We start from the raw sequence: 17,609 nt of genomic DNA on the forward strand, positions 1-17,609 counted from the left end.
AAGCACAGAAGCAGCAGGTCTGTGAAAATAAAGTGTACACTGATCAGTGATTGGCTCCTGTGTGGGTTAAAAAGAGAGTCGCTGGTTTCAAGCTTACATGATTGGACAAACCAAGAGGGAGTGGCCCCTTGAATTTGAAGCTGACCGGTAAAGAAGGAAGCAGAACAATTTATGGGACGAAGCCAAAGGGTGCAGCTCTGATTAGAGAATGAAAGAGTGTTGGCGAAAGATTTAAGAACGAAGTCTTCCTGATTGAACTTAACTCCATTAAGTGATGCTATATTTCACCACAGTATCCCATAGACAACAAGCTCACTGGAATCAATAAAATACTGGTTTATACCTCGTACTCCTACCAGATTATTTTTGTCATTATTAAATTTATCTAATTTCCTGATTTGGATCAATAAGGTTCTGATTATCTCTGGAGTTAAGTGGCTCAAGAACTGATCCTGGATAATTTATGGCAAACATAAAATATCCATAAAAATAACTTTAATATAAGAATAGGATGCAAAGAGAGAGGAGGGACATTTTAGAATGATCTTAGAAGACCACAAGGAAAACAATTCAACACATGAATTCAACACATTTTGAAGCCATAATGGGTATTTAAGATTGAAGGATTCACTTTCATTAGACCCCCGTGATGAAACCTGGGTTTAGGCGAGAGACTGGTACCACCAAGAAAGCATTGTCGAAAGCTGCACCAATGTCTGCTTGAGTCCAATTCAGTTCTCAATATGAGATCTGTGAAGGGGGAGATTAGAGCATGAATCACAAATACTTCCTGCCGCTGCCTGGGAGAGCCCTGAGGAAAATGCATGTGACCCAAGCATGAGGAATTCTCAGGAGCTGTCAGCCGAGATCAAACTCATTTGCAGACCACAAGCTTCGGCGTGCACACACGCCGCTAACATGGACGCGATGTCTGAGATTGTGTTGCTCTCCCTCGTCTCCTCTCACTTTGGATTTATATTCCCAGATGTAAAAGTAATGACAACCACACATATTAATCATGAAAATAACACATATAATATAATTCATTTCAATCAAACATCAACAGATTGGATGGATAAAAATAATTATATTTTTAATTGTAGTTGTGCTGGATGGTGGAAGAGATGAGTAAATATGGCACAAAATATTGTATGTTATCTTTGTGTTTACGATGAGGTTTTTGTACTGTTTTGCCACTGCACCCTCATTAAGAACATTCAAAGTGTAATGGAGTACAGAGATGGGGTTTATATTCCCCTTTGTAATGATGGACTCGATTAGCTGCAACCCCAAGCGACCTAAGAACCATACACAGAAATATGTTTAAATACACACACCTTTTTTTCTTAAAGGCAAACAAAGAATGTCAGTGGGCTGTGTGAATTTACATGTGTGCCTCTGCATTTGTGTGTGTGTGTGTTTATGCCTCTCAGCTCCCCCTGGTCTCTGTGGATGTGTTTGCATGGTACTACCATACGCCTTCATACACCGCAGGGAGGACATAGCTTCTAACCATTTTACTTTTTAATATTCTCTCATCTCTACCGGGCTAAATCATGTCCTGAATCTGCCTATTCAAAGCACACACAGCAGCTACAAGGCAGAGTCTGCCAGGAGAGGATACACAACACACAGCCATGATGGACGGTGTCATAAAGTTGTGACTGAGGCTGTTCTTTTCTGTAACTGGGCCCGGAGTGGCGGGGCGAGGAGAATATATGTGACTCGTGAAACCAAGATGGCCACGCGTCGAGAGAGACGGCAGCAGAGTGGAGCTGGTAGAGCCCGCGGGTTCGGTCATAATCTCAACACACTGTGAGAGCCCTGAGCATGGAGCTGGCGGCCCCTCAGTTTGTGCTGCTGCTGTGGCTGTCACGTTTACGCCACATCCCAGCAGAAATAACCAGCGCTGGCAGAGCTGGTGGCCGGATGCAAGGAGGTGCCAGTGGCTATAACAGCAGATATATCGCTTATGAGATCAGATGTCTGCAGGGCTAGAGGAGCCATGAGAGACTGAGAGAGAGAGAGAGAGAGAGAGAGAGAGAGAGAGAGAGAGAGAGAGAGAGAGAGAGAGAGAGAGAGAGAGAGAGAGAGAGAGAGAGAGAGAGACAGCATTCACATCTGGAGGAAATTGCTTTGCTGCCACCAGCCCTTCGGTGGTAAACACAGGGAGTTAGTGTGTGTGGTAGAGAGTGGTTATAATTGTCTTGACATGGACATTGTTTCGATGGACATAGGGAGTGAGGAGTGAGAAAGGAAGAAAGTGTGTAGGGGGGGGAGTAAAGGGTGGCTGTGAAGTATGGATTCAGGAAATTGGCATGGCGTTCACACAGTGCCTGGGTAAAAGTGGCTCAACGGCGAGGGGAGAAAATTGTTTATGAAGCTTTCCATCCCCGAATCTAAACTGAACAGCGAGGGGTGGGAGGGGAAGGGAGAAAAAAGCGGATGGGTGAGAAAGAGAAAATTGGCTGGGAAAGTGTCTCGGGGAGAAGAAGTTGAATAAGAAAGCAGCAAGTGGAATATATGGATTAGAAATCAGATATAGCCTAGAATGGACTGTGAATCTATTGCAGCCTGTAGGCGGAAACTACACCAGCACAGGACTATTTCCTCTCTTCAGAACCTATGGTTATGCACATAACGTTATACACTCTCATAATAATTACTACTATAATTCACTAGCTCAACCATTCAGGCTGAATTTATGGCACCATCATTTACGGTTACATAAAATGACATTGTATAAAAATGCAATTGTGCAGTATAGGGGCCATTCTGCAATGGGAGAGCCACATTACCTCGGTGACAAACATAATGCTTCTCTGTGGCATTGATGATATCATATTCAAGCTGAAAAGAAATCGTGAAATATTCAGTGTTGATAAGCGTGTGCTGATGAAATTATACATTATAACATATTTAATGGGGTACCAACTGTATATATTACACACAGATACTGCAGGACTCCCCACTGACAAACTCGTTTAAACTTGTATTTGAACCAGAAGATATTTACTGTATTGACCAAGTGTTGGTCTTTTTGCATAGACATATTAAAAGTGTACCATGTAAGATGTTGCACACTACCAATACACATAGGAAAAAAAAATACTTCACAGTTATATCTAGGTATTACATATTTTCATGGGTGACTGAATAATCTAATCAAAGTTTTCTGAAAGTATTTATCAAACTATGATTTTCAAACTGGACTTTTTAGGTAAAGGGTCCTGGGTAAAGGGCCCCATTACACTGAGATTGATCTGTTAATTTCCTGCAGTCCACACGCACAGCCGCAAAGAAGACGAATTTGATCTGAAACAGCTGTGTCCCCCTGTCATCAATCAAGACCTCATAGTGAACATATTCTGGCATACTGCTGCATGCTAGTGCACGCATCCACTCTTTTTCTCTCTCCTCAATTTTCCATCCGCCCAGACAGTAAAACACAAAGAGCCATGCCAACTTTGACTGTCTTGCAGGGATCTGGCTAACCAGCCTTAGCAGTGAGTGTGCCGGGTTCCCCTTTAGCTGTGGCACTGGGCCGTGGGGGCTGTGGGGAGATAATCCTGGGCCCGCTGAGTGGAGCAGGCATCAGACACATAGGGAGGAGTGGATTACCCCGACTGGTAGAGATAGCAACAAGCTGGAGGGTTGGTGGGGGCTCTGGCCCAGATAAGGGCACAGGAAAAGGAGCACGGCTACAGGAGGGGATAAGACAGGGGAGGAGGAGGAGTCCAGTATTGAGGTATAAGCAGAAAGCGGGGGAAGAATGGATTTAGTGAGCCTCAATGTATGGAACACATTTTTGGGGTTGAAGAAAGGGGCATTTCTTTTCTCTCCTCTTGTCTTAATCTTTTATTTCTGATGCTGAATATTTTACAGGTGCTGAATAACTTTTTACAGCAGAACTACATTTTCATACTGTGTAATGTTTAAAAATTAAAACTGATGTTTTTTACTAAACTACTACCCCTGCTTACTCTATTGCTGTATAATAATAATAATACTACTAATAAGTAATAATAGTAATGCTTAGAGCATCAGTAATATTAAGGGAAGTAACAACAAAAACAACAACAAAGTATGCATTGGGTTCAACGCAATCTGAACCTAACATGCACCATTTTATTTTTGTAAATGTCTAATGGTTTACTTCAGCATTAGAGTTATTCAATATTATGTATACCATTCATGGCAATTCACATATTGATCATGTCAGTTCTGTGGAAATTGCTACAATGTGACTCATTGATTCAGCTTGCATTACTGAAAATGGCCTTTAAATGGCATCTGCATTTGACAGGTATTGTCATGAACAATATTACTTGTACCCCTCGTATACCTTCACTATATGCCTTTATTACACCTCCTCCTACATTTCTTTAATGTCTCATTTTTCCAGCAATTTCTTTATTATTAGTCAGTCCTTTTCAATTGCACCATGAGTCCTGTGAAACGCACCATTCTAGCTACAATTATTGAAGTGCCTCTTGAACTCTACCGAGCCCAGACAAGCAGCATTTAGAATCTATTCATAAAGCTATGAGTCATTTTCTTCTTGTCGCTAAATGCTACCTTCGGGCATTCAAAGGACTGAACCATAAATATTGTCATTTGAAAAAAAGTACTGTACTCCAGCTGACATTAGAGCATGTAGTTGATCTAGTTTTCCACAATTTCCCAACATACTGACCGTAATTCACAAGTTGTTGACAAAAAGCACAGTGAATTTTCATTCTGTTTTAATTTAAAATGATGTTGAGGTAGAATGGGCAGTAAGGGGTTAACCTGATACCTTCTCCCTCCTTTACATAATTGATCTTTTCACACAAATTAAAGTATAGCCAGGGCTATTTAACCAAGCTAACGAGAACAGGAAAATTCAGCCTTCCCAGCACTGGGAGACCATGGCAATGAAGCACTCTCAACCTCCAAACTGAGAGTGAGAGAGAGAGAGAGAGAGAGAGATGAAGATAATTAACGACAATTTAAACCCAGTAATTAAAAGGCAAAAGGAGAAGCCAGTTAACAAAAAACAGTAATGGAGACCAGATTTATTCATCTATTAGTTTGTAGCATTAAATTGCTAAATTAAAGGAATAGTTCAACATTTTGTAGGAATATCAATCATCTCATCTAACTCTCGACAAGGAAGCGAATTGGAGTATTTGCCAAAATATCAAACCGTGGGGTTTTGGGAAAATTTGTAGCTTACAAAGTCGCTACGAAAACTGACAATTGTTTGAAGAATGTATTCTTATCATCTTATTAAGATGTTTTCTATGGTTTCCCGCTGGAAGTGTCCCCACATCAAAAATGCATGCATGTCTTACATCTTGAACTGTACCAACAGTATTACTGCACATCTGTACCATGTAATAGTAGCCAAACTGCACCCTCTCTAGTTATCATGGATCTTTAGGCAGCTGGATAAGTGTAAAGCATCTACATCACCTTCCTCTATTCAGTAGATCAATTAGAAAGAAAGCGAAAGCAGAGGGGAAGCAGGGAGCAACTTACAAAAAAGAAATGCAACCAGTAGCTCATCTGGTGCCGCTCACCTGGGGGAATCTGCTAGTCGGGGTAAAATCCCCATACTATGAGGAGTCAGGATCAATAATGCATCTCCGCCGATGTGAGGGATGCAGCTCAAAGGCATTTGCTTATCTCAGATGCCAGTTACCGCTTTCATCTCGGGGATATGCCGCGCTTGTGTGTGCAGGGGTGTGCGTGTGTGTGCGTGTGTGGGGAGGTCGAGAGAATGCAGTATTTACACACTTCCCATCATGTGTTATTTATTTCACACCTTGATGTTTTCATCTACCCTGCGCCTCTGAGGAAATCAGCACTCATAAAGCAAGAATCGTTATAAGTCACTCATACAACTGTCTGTTTTTTTTTTTTTTTTTTTTACCTGTTGTCCTCGTTACAGAATCTAATGCACTGAGCGTTTGCTCCATTAAGTGTTGCACTTAATCTAAAGAGGTCAAAGAAGCAAACGAAAAACTTGTTTTAACAGCAATGAGTTAGAGGCAGCCACAAGACTTTCCATGGCAGTTAGTAGAGTACGACAAACAAGTCACTGCAGTCATTTCAGGAGTCATCTCTTGACTTTCCTCTCATTGATCTCAACTGATCTGGACCTACAGTATTTGGTAATTTGTCCACACATTAAAACGTGGATGTGACCAGTGCTACTGACCGTCAGTTAAATTGACACGTGGATGTGTTTTCTGCCGGTTATTATAACATTCTGGCTAGTCTTATTGCTCAGATGTGGATTTGCATTGACACATCTAGACACCGCTTTATAACAGAGCCCAGCAGGGCAAGCAAATGAGCAGTCACACAATCTGACAGGTTGTGAACAAATCCACACTTCTGCCATGTTATCTTAGGATCAACACACCCAAAATGTCCATTACGATTGTCCATATCATGTTAAAACACAGCTAAACTGTAGGGAAATAGCTCTGGGTATAAAGTTTGACATTTAAACTGATTTACATGATAAGATTCAACACAAGATTTTTTTAACTTGTGTAATTTTGAGCACTGTGTGGCTGTGTACCCATATCCCAGCAATCAATTAGAGACTAAAACTAGAATATGACTTCAGGAATGATGGGCAAAACTACAAAAGTAAGACCTATGTTGCAGAAAAAGCTAAGCAGAAAGTAAAACAAGAAATAAGGTTGTTGAGAGAGATTGTATACTGAAAGTAGGGTGAGGGTACCCCTCCTAACAATTTCTCCATGCTTGTTTGTGAATCACACAGAGAAACAAAGCAGCCGAGGTAGGGGAGCAATCAAGGAACATTATGTGCGGAAACTCTTTTGGCCATATTTTCAATAGAGTGAGAAAATTGCTACTGTGCCACCGTATGAGTTGCCGTTATCGGGGAGGAAAGGTAGACTGGTAGCTGTATGTGTAAAGACGTTGAGAAACAATGTCTAATCACTTGAATTCCTTTTTCTTTATGTTATTTATTAGCCTGCTTTCAGAAAATGTTTAGATCAAGTGCAATATTCAAGTGATGTAGAACCCTGGAAAACAAACACCGTGCTACCTGAATGTTTCATTATATTCCATTTTCAATCTCAGTGAGAAGTAAATACAATAAATGATATGTTGGCTCAGACACATACAGGGGTATTTATGCACACACGTTTTTGAGAAGTTAGTTTGCACTCTGTTGTCTCTTAAGTGTAAACAAAACAAATGTACCCCCTTCTGCTTTGAAATCAGCATGTCCAAAAAAAATTGTTGTTGAGCAAAACATCAAATCCCAAGAACCATGTTCTCACTCCCAACTCCTCACATATCAACACCGAGTCAGAACCTCTTGGATTTTTTTCCCAGCACTGGGTACCCCCTTTAGCATCATTTTTGATCATGTAGGGTGGTCTGATAGACTTCAACATTTAGGTTAGGTTTAGGAAATAATCATGGTTTCGTTTAAAATAAGTAAAATAACTTAAGTTATGTAGGTTAAGTCAGTTTAAACTCAAGTTGGTTGGGACATGGGACATGAACAGCAGTCTCCTGGTTGAAAACCCTGCATTTTTTTGACCCACCCATCCACCCCAATCACTCCAATCACTCCAATCACACCAAAGTTGTCACTCTTTATAATACGTCGCCATACTTCCTCCTTCACATCCGTCTCAATTGTTACGGCAACAAGAGGAAGCCCTGCATAGCCAAGACCGACACTAGAGGGGTACGTGGAGCGTCATAGTTTGACACAAAGGACCACTGACCAAGCTGTCATATTTGCAAGTTGGTATTGAGAACGCTCTGACCAGAGCTTTGCATGGCAGCTCATCCATGATTGGTGTGTGTGTGTGTGTGCGCGTTGATGTAAGGCATTGTAAAGTGCTTTGCACTGCTCTCCGGCACTATGTAAGTGCAGTCCATGCACCATTTACTTGGCACAAGTGCAATATCTGGTATCCGATTGGATCTTAAGGAAAATGTGGCATATTATTTTAACTGGTCAGGTCTGGACCGAGGCCAAAGGTGGCAATAAAAAGCCACAAACAAATAACAACAGAGTTGGGATATTTGGATATTTTTCTTCTTCTTTCAGAAGAAGAATTGATGTGTGCTTGGTTAACTGAGTGGTTGACTGTCCAAATATTGAACAACAGTGTGTTGACTTCCAATAATGGCCATATGGACATTGACGTGTCAGCCCTGAATGACACATGGTTTAGTTAATACTTTCACGGTTTGAAGCCAAGCAGAACACGCCTGAGGACAAAGCAGAGTATGTGGCTACTGAGGGCCGTGCATCCACTAAGGGCTAAACAAGGATTTCCCAACTGCTGTTATAGTGTTGGCACTTAGAGACCTGGAGCAAGTTGTTGTGGATACAAATATATCTGCTCACCATGTTGTCTCTGTGACCAACAGAAGGACAACTAATAAAGTATGATTTCTTATTATAAATAAATGACAATATACAGCATTGTTTATTGGCTAAGCTTTCTTACAGTCAGTTCATCAGTGTCAGTCCTTTGTCATCTGTGTTTTTGTGTACAGACACAAATACATATGTGAAGCACTGATCCTGTTTCTACTCTAGACATAGACACCATTGTGACTTTCAATATTGTGACTAAAAACCCCAAATTTACACTACTATGTACTTTCTGAGGGGATACAACACTCACTCAGTCATTCCGAGTAGATTAGGTTTACCAGATCAAGGAAAAAAATCTACAATCACTTGGTTAAATACAACTTATTTGACCTGAATTGCGTCAATCATTAAGATTCATGTCATTTTATTTTTACACAGCTCGAGCAGAATAAAAAGCTCTATAACATAAAGAGACAGAGAGAGCTGAAGTGAGGAGAGAAATGAAAGGAGGTGAGAATTCCGAAGGGAAGAAGAGCGATGACAGATAAATCTCAATAAATCACCTGTAGGCCTTCACACAACGCTGTGCAGTGTTTGCTTTGCTGATTCATTTAGACTTACAGTTCATGTCAAAGAACACCATTTTTCCTGTCAACAGTTCAACATTTTGCCCCCGGATCCACCCACCACAGTTTTGTCACTGCATCCCAACAATGTCTCTGCTCTTTCAAAAATGTTTATACCAGCCCTCTACTTTTTAAAGCATAGCATCACATCTGGAAATAGTTCTTCACTTCATAAGGGCTGCTATCAGCATTTTTACATAAAACACAGCTGGCATCCATACACCTGGACTGTGAAAAACCCTCCTGGATCAGCAAAGTAGAGGCTCTTTTGGGTAATTCTCCTATTGGACCATGCTCCCTGCAGCTCTCCTCCTGCTTCTCCCCTCACCTCTCCTGAACTGGTTAATCACATCTCCTGAAGCCAGACCCAGTGAGCCCAGCAGACAGCCTCTTGGGGTCCTGCCCACAGCTCAGAGTACACACACTGGCCTTCATGTTGCGTGGCAAGTGTGTTATAGTGTTCAGTGCTGTACATGTAGGGGCGTGAGATGTGCATCTGAGTTTGTGTGAGCGTACGTGTTGAGATGCTGCGGACAGGATGTGGGGCTGGATGTCATATTACGTTTGCCTTAGCCAATAGATAACCTTGCACGCTGCCACACACACATTCACGCAGGCATTTACACGGACAGACACATGCACATGAATTCATTGCATCCCCTTGGCAATGTTTGGTGAATCAAAACCAAGGTCAAAAAGAGTTCATTGCTTGCACAAGCCCCCCAACAACAGACTCAAATACTACACAGACATTTGGCTATTATTTCTTCTTGGGCTAAGATTTTGCAGCAAATTTCTTAAATCCAATTCAGCCACAGAGAATACAGTGTTCACTCTGTTAACTATGTTTAGTATTCAAAGAAATGCATGGGATGGAGATGGCCGCTCAACTAATGCTCACAAGCAACATAAACAAAAAGGATATAAAATATTCATGTGGCTAAAACAAGGACGGGAAGTACAGTGTAAGCAAATCAGCTAACTTTATTTGCTCTTGGGCTTGCCTGTGCAAAGTATAGCTTGATTATTTGTCTCTATATGCCTAATTGTCCGGATTAAGTTGTGTTCAGTACAAGCAAAGTGTCTGGTGTACTGAAAGATGCAGCATTGAGAAAAAGACACAATTTGTTTCACAGACTGAGGAAAATGCAAAGTTAGCAAAGTAGAAACAAAAAGAGGCTTAAAATGCTTGAAGAAATGTGAGAACAGAGAGACTTATTCAGAAAAAGAGCAGCAGAGAAACAGAGGAAGGAGGGAGAATGCAAAAGCGTATTGATCAGCGTGGATTCGAGAACAAGCCCGCCCGGCTTGCTGGCTCAGTGTGACGTGGGCCAGGGCCCAAATCAGTCAGACAACACCTTTGAAATTCTCAATAGCTTCCTTGTGAATCAGCCGTCCCCTTTCACGGCTGCCTGGAGCAGATAACAGGCTCAACTCTGTTAACAATCTCACCTAATAGACTTCTCCCCTGTCAATCACATTTCAAAATACCAATACAGCCCAGGAGCCCACTCACTCATTCACTCGCACATACGGACACACAAATACTCTACTGCTCAACACACATGCATACACGTGCTTCACGAGCTTGTTTCTCACTTTGCGCCATCTCTGTCCGCCTTTCACTTGTGGGTCAGCTGTCTTTGGACTACGCTCCACCTGCACTTGCATTTGTGCAGTCAAAAAGACTTGAGCAATGTGCAATTCAGAGCTTTAAATGCACTGGCAGAATGAAGTATCTCAGACTATCTAGACACCTCACACCAAAACATCTTTAAACCTGTACACCCAGTAATAAATACTATGTTGACACCTGTTATGGCTTTAGTCAAATGTATATTAGTTTCAGTCAGTCACTTTAAAGTACTGTTAACGTGAGATTAACGCCCACTGCTCTTTGAAATGTTATATTAGCTCCCCCTTTTTTTTTTTTTTTTTCAAAAAAACGTGGTATTGTGCATGTCTTTGTAGTTTTTTGTCTACTTTTATGTGGATTGTAGATGAATTTAGTCAAAAAATCTGTTTATTTCACTGACAGTGTTTGTCACAATGTAAGATACATGATAAAATGATAAAATGAACTCTGGCGGCATGCCTCTGTAAATATGCTTCTCCTACCATACCCACTGAAAATACTCTTTCAGATACAGTGAATCACAACACAAGGCTTGTAAAGATGTACAAATTCTTATCCTTCATAGCACGTTTTTAAAAAGGAATTAATGTATACAAAAATCTCCATATGAAATGTGTCAAGATGTTTTACTGTTGCTCTCAACTACCTAATATCACAGTGTGTCCTGATCATACACAACATGGTAGAATACTGTAGGATGCAATAGGGGGAAAGAACACAAATAGGCCTATAAGATGCGATTCAATGCAGTGAAATGTGATATAGTAACATGATATGACATGATAGCATATGATACACCACAATGCAATATGATACAGTACAATGTGTGATACGTTATGATACAATCAGATTACTGGACCCGCATACACAAGCAAAGTCTCTGCAATCTAATTTCCTTTGATTAAATGTATGCCTCCCACAGTGGAAAGCAGAGCATGCAACTGTTTCTATATGTGTGTGAGTGTGTAGGTTAGTCACAGCTCTTGGGGTTTCAAAGGGTGTATAGCCCCCACAGTGACACCCTCCCACTTGCTTTTCTATCAGCTGGCACATTTCTACAGTATCCATACTGCTACGACAGACGGGCTCCTTATCTCACACTGTGCCAGATCCACACACGCTGTGCCTCCCTCTGCCCCACCAAACTGTAGAGACCCATGGTGTCCCAGGTGTGCACCAAGTGGAACCTAGATTAGGAGCACCTTTGGGGGTACCCAAGCACCCTTGAACCCGCCCCCATGATGCACCTCTTGCATTTATCTGCATAATAGTCACAGTTACCTCAAGCTATGTTTTTTTGCCTGGTGGGTGAGAGGGCACCATGGACTTTAAGAAGCCTTAACCTAATGTCAGACCACCGTGGAAATCTGGTGAATAAAGCACGAGAAACCAAAGGAGCGGGCGGCCTGCTTGTAACATCCACACAAAGCTATTGAAAATATGAATAGAAGTCTGGCTGCTGGAATATTGCTTGTTGCAATTTCTTGTCTCTGTACCATGAACATCACATGAAAAACTCTGAAATTCACTGAAATTGGTCTCTCTCCCTAGCTCCCTTCTTGCAAAACACAGGAGGCCATATTGATTGTGGGGCTGTTTTTTAGTACCTAGTGAAGCTTGAATGGAAGGATTTAAAAAATGCATCTTTCTGCTTTTGAAACCATTCTTGTGGGAAAAACTCTGCTTCGCTTTGATATTTCAAAACTAAAATTTCTTTTATAGGTTTTGTCAACACAATGGCAAGGTTAGACCTTTTGTATGACAGAATAAACTAGCACACTGAATACAACTCTGTGACTCCAATATGAAAATCATTTATGTATTTTGATTAATACACCAAATCAAAAACAATTGCTAAGTGCGACTTATGTTTGATGGCACTAACCTGCTGCAGCGAGACAAATGAAGTCTTTACTCTAGTTGAAAAGAGGCTGAGAGCTACAGTCTGCAGGATAAACAAGCCCTCTGACTGCATAAGAAGCACAAAATAGGACCTATCCCCTTTCCTAACCCCTTGGTAGAACATATCACAAGGTCAAGGAGAATAAGCACAGTGGTAAGATAATTGGACTGGACTTGTACGAAGAATTGTCGACATACAATGTCAGCCAGACACAACTAAATACACACAGAAATATACTAAGTATGTTAAAAACATAAAACAATAACCCATTTAGATTATGCCTCAAAATTTACAGCGTAATTATACTGTGTGATAGTACAGCGCATTCTGATACATACGTGTAGGTACAACGGAAATAGGCGTGATGTTAGGGAATAAGGGGGAAACAATCTGAACTAAAAAGAATTAATACTCCCTTAACAAACATGTGCCTCCTCTATTATTACTAGTGCACAGTAAAGATGATATTCATCTGTTACTTTCAGCTTGTATGAAAACAAAAGCCAGTTTTATATTACAACTTTGTAAATATTGGGGTTTCCGTGTAAAGTTGTTGCGTAAGGGAGGGGTATTAAAATGCATCTTTGAGCATACATTGGGTTATAGATCACATGCTCCCTGTTTTTGGAATTGCTTGATGTGGTTTTGACATTAAATGCGATCATGACTGACCAAACAAAGTAACAGAATCGACTGAAGATTATAAATTGATGTTTTGCCACTCATCAGCATCGGACTATGTGGGTGTGTAATTTGCACCATACAACTGAAGTCACTGAGGTCGCATAGTAGAAGGTGTACATTCCAACTGCCATCTTGGATTTTGAAATCAAACTGTCTTTACACATTGGCGTTGCCGTGGCATACATTTGTTGCAGTGGTGGAGGTTGTCTGCTACATGACACCTGCACCTTAGTAGTTCTTCGTCATGCTCGCTTACCTAGAGGAAGAGCATCATCACAGGGACAATGATGGGATTTAACATCCAAACCTCATACATTTCATACCATTTCACACATCAATCATGTGACTGTTATGACTCCTAACACGACTGCCATGCAACTTCCATGACTCTCGTGTGACACTACGGTGTGAGTCATGCACAGAGGCTAAATGCCAGGGAGCTCCCTCACTGCCAGAGAGTGATGAAGCATCAACTGTAGGAGCAGTGATTTTGTAATCTTATTGTACCACCAGGATGACTGATATAAATCTATGTTTGCCAAATGTCTAATGCACATTTATGACAAAACATGGTGTCCCGTGAAAAGCATCGGCCACACTAAACTTTACAAAAGCAATGCCGATAACACTCTTCTGACGCGAACATGCACGATGATGTACTTTCACACACTCATGGACATGAATATCAGCACACACATACACAGAACAATCCCCTGCAAAATAACCACACAGACACACACACACACACACACACACACACATTCTCTCTCTCTCTCTCTCTCCATTTTTTGTTAGTTTTGCGTCAGTGCTAAGACCACAGGGACGGTTGACATTTCACTCTGGCTCTGTTTCCATTCCCTGTGATCACAGCCATGCTGCCTCGCCTCCCTTAAAGGTCACCGTTGTTGTTTGTCAAAATCCCAACAAAAACACTCCATGCAATGCTCTTTGTGTGTATGAGAGAAACACGCGCACACACACACACACACACACACACACACACACACACACACAGAAGAGAGGTATAGTTTGTGACACAAACTATACCTTATCTTAAAACAAGGGTTGTTATTCAAATAAAGTCAGTTTTCTTCAGACTTAACCAGGACTGTGTTAGTGCACGAGCAAGATGTGTACTTGCTTGTTTGTTTCAATGGAACATTTTTATGACTAGTTGTTGAAATCCATTGAAATCGTACTACCAGTGCGTATCTAGCATAAACAGAGCAACAGATTATCTGGGAAAGATCATCTTTAGACATAGCACATTCTAAAAAAATAGCATTGGATAAGTCACTGACAGGAAAAAAACAACAGTACAAAAACTTGCAAAATGTGTGTTTTACAATATTAGTTATACAATAATAGAATATTACTACATTATAATTATGCTAGGTGTTTTGTGTTGTTAAATTGAGCCAATAGGCTCCACTGTAATTACCAAGGAACATATACACTATATCCATGTGGCAATAAGTTCATTTTATGTTTGTATTGAACAGTGCAGGGGCATCGTGATGATTATATTTGTGTCTGTCTCAGAAAAGAAAGTAAACACATGTAGGCTATTTAGGGGTGAAAGTGAAACCGAAACTAATTAGTCGTCATCACTGGCCACTGATTTTTGTCAGAAAATTCCTCAATGGTGAGTAAAGCCATGACAATTCGACATTTAAGGAGAGGCAGCATGGATCACCTGTTTCTCTTGTTCACTCCTTCAGCACCTTATTTCACTAGAATCTTTTGTTGGGTACAGCCTCTGGATGTACGTGTACCAGAGTCCTGCAGAATGGCGCGACAAAGTTGCTGACCAAAGCTCTTAATTAAGGGCATTTTAAAGGTGACCTGATTAGGCATTGTTCCAGCTGCTCCTCGTTAGATAATAGTGCACCTAACGAGCTTTCATGTGAATGTGAGGTTAAAATGTCTCTCAGTACAAGCTGTACTGCTGGTGATATAGGGTTTAAAATTGGCCACATTTCAGTAAAAGTACACGGCCTACACTACAGTGTAACCCATCGGGTTCACGCTGCTACTTACGTCCTGTTGCAGGCTATAGATTTATATTTATTCAGACAGTGTGTCTCGAGTCAAATAGATGTTTGTTAAACTTTGTATAATATATAAATACAAATCTCAAGTGAATGTAACTTAAATTTTATATTAAATAATACTTGTTTTAAAGGATATTGTCTTTATAGCTTTGTTATTTAATATTCTAGTCATGAGCAGCAGCTATAAAGTCATCTAAATATATAAGTTTAATTTCTTAGACATACTGTACTTCCACTCTCTAGCGTGTGTCATAAAATGTGATGAACTGTAATCTACACTTTTCTATAGTAGTAGTACGCAATTTGAATATTACAACCACGGTATTGTGTTTACTGTTACAGTGATGTTATCTGTGTATAGAGATTATTGGCGAAAGGATCTGCAGTATCTGATCTAAGAGCTGTTATTGCCAAGGTAACAAATAAATGGAGAGCAAATAAACAAAAGAATATGCACATAAAATGCTTTAATTATGTTGTTATACTTTCGATTTGATAGGTATTAAGATATAACATTCATAGAGTTAAACAAATCCAAATTACTTTAAAAGGAATTCTCCAACACCATGGACAGACATCATGAGGACACGCAGGCACTTTAGGTGTGTGTGTGTGTGTGTGTGTGTGTGTGTGTGTGTGTGTGTGGTGGGGTTTGGGGGCCCTCTACAGTGGGTGACATTAATCTGAAAAAAGCTTTGTGCTCGTTCTTACATTAGAAATTAAAGACAAGGGGGTTACAACTCAAAAGGAGCGGGGTTTTTCTTATATTGGATGTCTGCTATATTCATAATATTTTCAGATGGAAAACTGAACTGAAAGTGAAACTTATCTATACTGTTTTTGTTAATGGCATCTGGTGACTTTGAAGAGAGCATCGATGTGATCGCAAAGGCAAGATCAAGTGGTGAACATATTCTAAAATAAGTGTACACTTAAACGAATATTTATAGTTTCATAGATGGGCCTGTCTTTTAGGAGGCTAACATATGTTTCGTTGCTACCCCCCGCAGAACATTGCTTTGTCTGTTTCTTCAAACTGGGGGTCTGCTGACCGCTGACTCTGGATAAGTACCTCATACAACCCAACCTTAAAACACCCAAACTGTCCATTCAAGTGCCCAACACAATGTTTATTCATGGCTGTCTCAAGGAGGCTCCCATGTCCCCCATTAAATACAAATTAAAATGTCTTAAGATTTACAATGGAAACAGAAAATAAACAATTTGAAAACACATTTTGGCTCAAAGGAGCTTTAAAAAAATGCACAGTAACAACCGAAGGTTGATAAAGGTTGAGAGATTTAATTAATACTTTTCAGTGTAAGGGTAATTTAGTTTGCATTTCTAATGGCTTTCAAATTTTTCAAATTTTGCACGGGGTCCTGCTGTTTGCAGTTGTAGTAGCCTTAGGCAGTTAAGATCCGGGTAACACTGAAGTATGTTTTCTGTAAACTTTCTCTACAATCCTAGGGGGAAATAGGAACTACTAGTCTAATGTTACTTCATAGACTTTATTTAACCTTCTATATTTCTCATCAAACACAGAGCAATGGCAATTGTAAAAGAGGAAGTTTTTTGATTTAATGTAATTTGTGATGTGCTCAAAATCGTGATATTGTTTGTGTGGGCAATGTTATTGTTATAACTCCCATGCAGAGTCACATTGCCGTCCAATACCATGATTTAAACCCAAGGATGATTGCTCATGGTTGTTTCTATCTGAGAGAGGGGGGGGGGGGGGGGGGGGGGGGAGACAAATCTGCCCAAATTGCCTTGAAAAAAAACGAAAGGGAAAAAAAAACAATTCAGATGAGTGATTGACACAGCGCCAAATTCATCACAATGAGAGATGGTGGAAGGTATCTGACAACCAAAAACACTGTTGGAAGGTACACATGCACACACTGCGCTCGCACGCAGACACCGACATACTCGAGTGCATAAATACACACACGCACATACCCGAACATGAAAGTGGTTCAATAGCTATTACAGTGTAGCTTTGTAGAAATTTGGTATCAAATGATTGGTGGGATCGGCTACAAGCAAAAAAAAAAAGGAGCTGCAGCTGTCGTGTTTGTGTGTGCATGTGTGATTTGTGTGCGCGTGCAGCAGCAATCTTTTGTGTCTCTTTGAATGTGCAAGTGCCACCCCCACATCTCTCCTCCCCCTCTGTCGTTCACGTCCATAGCCATTAGTGAGGCGGCCGTTGAGGCTGCCTTGTTTTGACAGATGCTCACTCTGTCCAAATGCATCTCAGAGGATGTTATGGCGCTTGTCACACTCCCCCTCCCTCTCTGTGTTTCCTCCCTTCTCTCCTTTGCTCTCATGCTTC

The sequence above is a fragment of the Anarhichas minor genome, unplaced genomic scaffold, assembly GCF_050575085.1.
Source record: "Anarhichas minor isolate MPS153535 unplaced genomic scaffold, ASM5057508v1 ptg000021l, whole genome shotgun sequence".
NCBI lineage: Eukaryota > Metazoa > Chordata > Actinopteri > Perciformes > Anarhichadidae > Anarhichas > Anarhichas minor.